The sequence below is a fragment of the Rhinolophus hipposideros genome (assembly GCF_964194185.1).
Source record: "Rhinolophus hipposideros genome assembly, chromosome: X".
NCBI lineage: Eukaryota > Metazoa > Chordata > Mammalia > Chiroptera > Rhinolophidae > Rhinolophus > Rhinolophus hipposideros.
The window spans coordinates 82,416,795-82,422,689 of NC_138046.1; the positions used below are offsets into that span (position 1 = coordinate 82,416,795).

Sequence of the window (5,895 nt, forward strand, 5' to 3'; positions counted from 1 at the left end):
TCATTCAGCCTTCTGAACTTTCTGGGCAGACTTTGTGACCTTGCCAACTCCAGCTGCCTTCTTGTCTACTGCTTTGATGACACCCACAGCAACTGTCTGCCTCATGTCATGAACAGCAAAATGGCCAAGAGGAGGGTAGTCAGAGAAGCTCTCAACACACATGGGCTTGCCAGGAACCATATCAGTGATGGCAGCATGATCAGATTTCAAAATCTTGGGGCCATCTTCCAGTTTATTCCCTGAATGATGATCAATCTTCTCCTTCAGCTCAGCAAATTTGTAAGCAATGTGAGCTGTATGACAATCAAGCACAGGAGTGTGTCTAGCACTGATTTGGCCTGGATGGCTCAGGATAATCATCTCAGCTGTGAAGCCAGCTGCTTCCATTGGTGGGTCATTTTTGCTGTTACCAGCCACATTGCCATGATGAACATCTTTGACACATTCTTGACATTGAAGCCTACATTGTCCCCAGGAAGAGCTTCAGTCAAAGCTTTATGGCGCATTTCAACAGACTTTACTTCAGTTGTAACATTAACTGGAGCAAAGATGACCACCGTGCCGGGTTTGAGAACACCAGTGTCTACTTGGCCCATAGGGACAGTACCAATACAACCAATTTTGTAGACATCCTGGAGGGGCAGACACAAAGGCTTATCAGTTGGATGAATTGGTGGCAAGATGCAATCCAGAGCTTCAAGCAGCATGGTTCCACTGGCATTGCCATTTTTATGGGTGACTTTCCATCCCTTGAACCAAGACATGTTAGCACTTGGCTCCAGCATATTATCACCATTCCAACCAGAAATTGGCACAAATGCTACTGTGTCAGGGTTGTAGCCAATTTCCTTAACATAGGTGCTGATTTCCTTAACGGTTCCTCATATATCTTCTGGCTGTAAGGCGGCTCAGTGCAATCCATTTTGTTAACACCAACAATTAGTTGTTTCACACCTAGTGTGTAACCAAAAGGGCATGCTCATCAGTCTGCCCATTCTTGGAGATACCTGCTTCAAATTCCCCTACACCAGCAGCAACAATCAGGATGGCACAGTCAGCCTGAGATAGGCCTCTAATCATTTTTTTAATAAAGTCTCTGTGTCCTGAGGCATCAGTGATGGTCACATAATTTCTATAGGGAGCTATAAATGGTGATATGCTCATCTTCAGCTTTCAGTTTATCCAAAATCCAGGCATAATTGAAGGAGCTCTTTCCCATCTCAGTGGCCTCCTTCTCAATTTTTTTTGATGGTTCTTTTGTCGATCCCACCACATTTGTAGATCTGATGACCAGTAGTGGTCGACCTGTCCAATGACAACAATGTTGATGTGTGTCTTTTTCCTTTCCCATTTTGAATTAGATTTAGCCATAGTTTTCACTACACCTGTGTTCTGGCAGCAAACCCATTGTGAAAAAGGTGTGTGTGTGTGTATGTGTGTGTATTTAGGAAGTAATGTTAAAGACAGGAAAAGAAATGTAGCCTATAAAGGAACTACCATTAAGCAATCAATGGATCACTCAGCTGAAACTCTACAGTCCAGGAAAGGGGAGAGTCACATAATGAAAATGCTGAAAGATAAAATTGCCAGGCAAGGATATTTTATCCATCAGATATGAAGGAGAAATAAAGACTTTCCCAGACAATCAAAAGATGAGGGAGATTACCATGACTGTACTTGGTTTGCACAAAATGCAGAAAGGAGTTTTCTTAGCGAACTGAAAAGACACAAATCAGCAGCATGATAACACACTAGTATACAACTATATAACTATATAGTATATAACACAGTATACAACACACTAGTCAAAGGGAAAAATACACAAACTTACAAAACAAACTCCATATTAGGATGGTGTGTTAAAAACTCAACTATAGTATAATCATAAAAAACAAGAGTACTAAAAATAATTATGGTTACTATAAATTGTTAACAAACACACAACACAAAGTAGAAAATTGTAATATCAATAATGTAAAAGGGAGGACTAAAAGGGTGGGTGGAGTTTTTATAAGTCATTGAAGATAAGTTGTTATCAGACTAAAACGGATTATTTTATCTACAAGATGTTTTACATATGCCCCAATGGATTTTTAAGCAGTTAATAAGATGGAATTATTAAGCCGTTACATATGAATACTAAATCTAAATGTAAATGGATTGAATTCAATCAAAAGGTACAGAGTGGATATATGTTAAAAAAAAAAAAAACAAGACCTCACTACATGCTGCCTACAAATGACTCACCCCAATAGTAAAGACACACATAAAGTCAAAGTGAAGAGATGGAAAAAGGTATTCCATGCAAGTGAAAACCAACAGAAAGTGGGGATAGCTATATTCATATCAGACAAAATAGACTTTAAGCTAAAATGGTAATAAGAGACAAATAAGATCATTATATAGTAATAAAAGGAGCAAGAAGATAAAACAATCATTAATATATGCACCAAACATTTGGAGTACCTAAATATCTCAAGCAAATTGTACCAGTTATTAATGGAGAAATATATAACAATATAATAATAGTAGAGGACTTCAATACCCCACTCTCAACACTCGATACATTATCCAGACACAATATCAACAAACAAACATTAGAATTCGATCATAATTTAGCTCAAATGGACTTAAGACATATGGAAAATGTTTCATCCAACTGCAACAGAATCCACATTCTCAAGTGCACATAAAACATTTTCCAGGGTAGATAGGACACAAAACAAAACTTAGCAAATTTAAGGAGACTGATATTATACTATCTTTTCTGAACACAATGATATGGAACAAAAAATCAAAAACAAGGGGTAAGCTGGAAAATCTACAAATATGCAGAAACTAAACACTTTTGAACAAACAACAGGTCAAAGAAGTAATCAAAAAGAAAATAAAACTTACCTTAAAACAAATAAAAATGGAAACACAATATACTAAAACCTATGGGATGCTGCAAAAGTAGTTCTGAGAGCAAAGGTTATAGCGATAAACTCATTAAGAAATTAGATCTCAAGGGGATTAAATATATGGTGATGGAAGGAGAACTGACTCTGGGTGGTGAACACACAATGGGATTTATAGACGATGTAATACAGAATTGTACACCTGAAATCTATGTAAATTTACTAACAATTGTCACCCCAATAAATTTAATTTAAAAAAAAAAGTAAATAAAAAAAAGAAATTAGATCTCAAATAAACAACATTGTTTTACACCTTAATGAAGTAGAAAAATAGAAACAAATTAAGCCCAAAGTTTGCAGAAGGGAAGACATACTACAGATCAAAATAAATTAACTAGAAACCAGAAAATAATAGTAAAAAAATCAAGGAAACTAGATCTGGTTTTAGAAAAAAAAAATGGCACATCTTTATCAGCAAAATATTAGCAAACTGAATTTAGGAACTCATTAAAAGGATTATGAACCATGAGCAAGTGGGATTTATCCCTGGCATGCAAGGATGGCTCAGCATATGTAAATAAATAAATGTGATACAGCACATTAAGAGACAAATGGTAAAATTCATATGATCTCAATAGATGCACAAAAACCATTTGAGAAAATATAACATCCCTTCATGTTAAAGACTTTAACAAATCAGATATAGAAGGAACATATCTCAAAATAACAAAGGTCATATACAATAAACCCACAGCTTACATTATATTCAATGGAGAAAAACTGAAATCTTTCTAATATGTGGAGGAACAATACCAGGATGCCCACTCTCACCACTCTTGTTCAACATAGTAATGGAACTTCTGCCAGAGCAATCAGGCAAGACAAAGAAATAAATGCAATTCAAGCCAGAAAGGAAGAAGTTGTTTTCATTTGTGGATGATATAATCTTATAAATTAAAAGTGCCAAAGACTAAAAAAAAAAAAAACAAAAAAAAAAAAAACAAAAAAACTGTTAGAACTAAGAAACGAACTCAGTAAAGCTGAAGGATATCAAATCAATACACAGAAATCAGTTCTATTTCTATACATTAACAACAAAATATCTCAACAATAATTAAAGAAAACTATGCTGTTCACAATAGCATCTAAAACAATAACATACCTAGGAAGTGAAAGACTTGTATGAGAAAAACTAAAAGGCATTGTTGAAAGAAATTCAAGAACAGAAGACAAATAGAAGGACATACGCTAATCATGGATTAGAGGAGTTAATATTGTTAAAATGTCCGTGCTCCCGGAAGCCATCTACAGATTCAACACAATCCCTATAAAAATTCCAATGGAACTTTGTACAGATATAGAAAAACAATCCTAAAATTTTTATGGAATCACAAGGGGCCCCAAATAGGAAAAGCAAACATGAAAATGAAGAAAACTGGAGGCACACACTATCTGATTTCAAACTATTTTACAATTCTATAGTAATTAAAATACTGAAATAAAAATAGACCATTAAACAGAATAGAGAGCCCATATTTTAAAACCTGCATATACAGTCAACTAATATTTTATAAGGGAGCCAAACCCATGGGGAAAGGATAGTCTGTTAAGCAAATGGTGCAGGGAAAACTGGATAATCAAGTGCAGAACAATGAAATTGGACCCTTATCACACACCAGTCACAAAAATTTACTTGAAATGGATCAAATATTTAACACAAGATCCAATACAGTAAAATTCCCAGAAGAAAACATAAGGAAGTAGCACCTTGACATTGGTCTTGGCAATGATTTTTTTGGTTATGACAACAAAAGCACAAAAAACAAAAGAAAAAAATCAACTGGCAAAACATCAAACTTAAAAGCATCTGCACTCTAAAAGTAACAAAATGAAAAGACAACCCATGGAATTAGAGAAAATACCTGCAAAAAAAAGGGTATTGGATAAAGGGTTAATATCCAAAACTTATAATAAAGTTCTCATGCAACCCAGTAACAAAAATGTGATTAGTTACAGTCAAGATAGTGGAGTAAGTAAACGTTGTGCCTATGTTCCCTCACAACCACATACATTAAAATTACAATTAAACTACAAAACAACCATCATTGAAAATCACCTGAAATCTTGCTGAACCAAAGCCCTACAACTAAGGACATACAGAAGAAACCACCTCGAGACTGATAGGAGGGGCAGAGACATGGAATAGGCTGGTCCTACATCCATGTGTCACAATTAAAAATTGGGAGGGGTACCCCCCGGAGAAATGAGGGGTCCCAGCCCTTGCCCAGCCCAGGTTCCAGTGCTGGGGAGAGAAGTCCCCATAATTTTTGGTTGTGAAAACCAGTGGAGATTGTGGCTGAGTGAGACGAGGGTGATTGTAGTCCCAGGTACTACTCATAAAGAAACTGCAGGAATTACTCACCAATTCCATCACTGGCTCTGAGCTCCAGTGCTGGGGCAGCAACTGGAGTGGCGACAGGGACATATGAGGGAGAATGGAGTTGTCTGGCTTTAGGATGAGGACTGGAAAAGCAGCTTTCTCCAAGACAGAGAGCTGGTGGAAGCCATTGTTTCTTTGAGCCCTACCCCTTCTCACCATGCAGATACAGGTAGTTGCCTTATCTGACTCTCCATCAAGCTGGTTCATACTGTTTGTTTACCACTCCCTGCTGATTCTGAGATCCCACCCCAACCAACTTTTGGGCACACCCAAGCCGTTTCCTGTGGCTTTTTTGTACAAACCATTTGCCTTGACTTATGAGCAGAATTTTTTAGGGTCTCTCAAAGGTTCATGGAACCCAAACAAGCAGTATCTGGCTTGAGCATGTCCCATACCTCTGGCTGAGCAACCTTAAGCCTGGCACTAGTGGCAGCTGGCCTTGTTTCACATTTGGCCTCTCGATGCATTTCCAAGCACAGCACAGGCAGTAGCCATCTGTGGATTGCCTTGTGGTTCCTGTCAGGTGACCCTATGTGAGGCATTGGCTATGGCTGA

At 37.2% G+C, this 5,895-nt stretch overlaps 1 pseudogene across 1 annotated transcript; it reads right to left on the reverse strand.

The window, feature by feature from the left end:
- Positions 1–1,371, reverse strand: LOC308495072 (elongation factor 1-alpha 1-like; annotated as a pseudogene). The gene has a single exon. The product of its transcript is annotated as an elongation factor 1-alpha 1-like (transcript).
- Between the last annotated feature and the right edge of the window lie 4,524 nt (positions 1,372–5,895).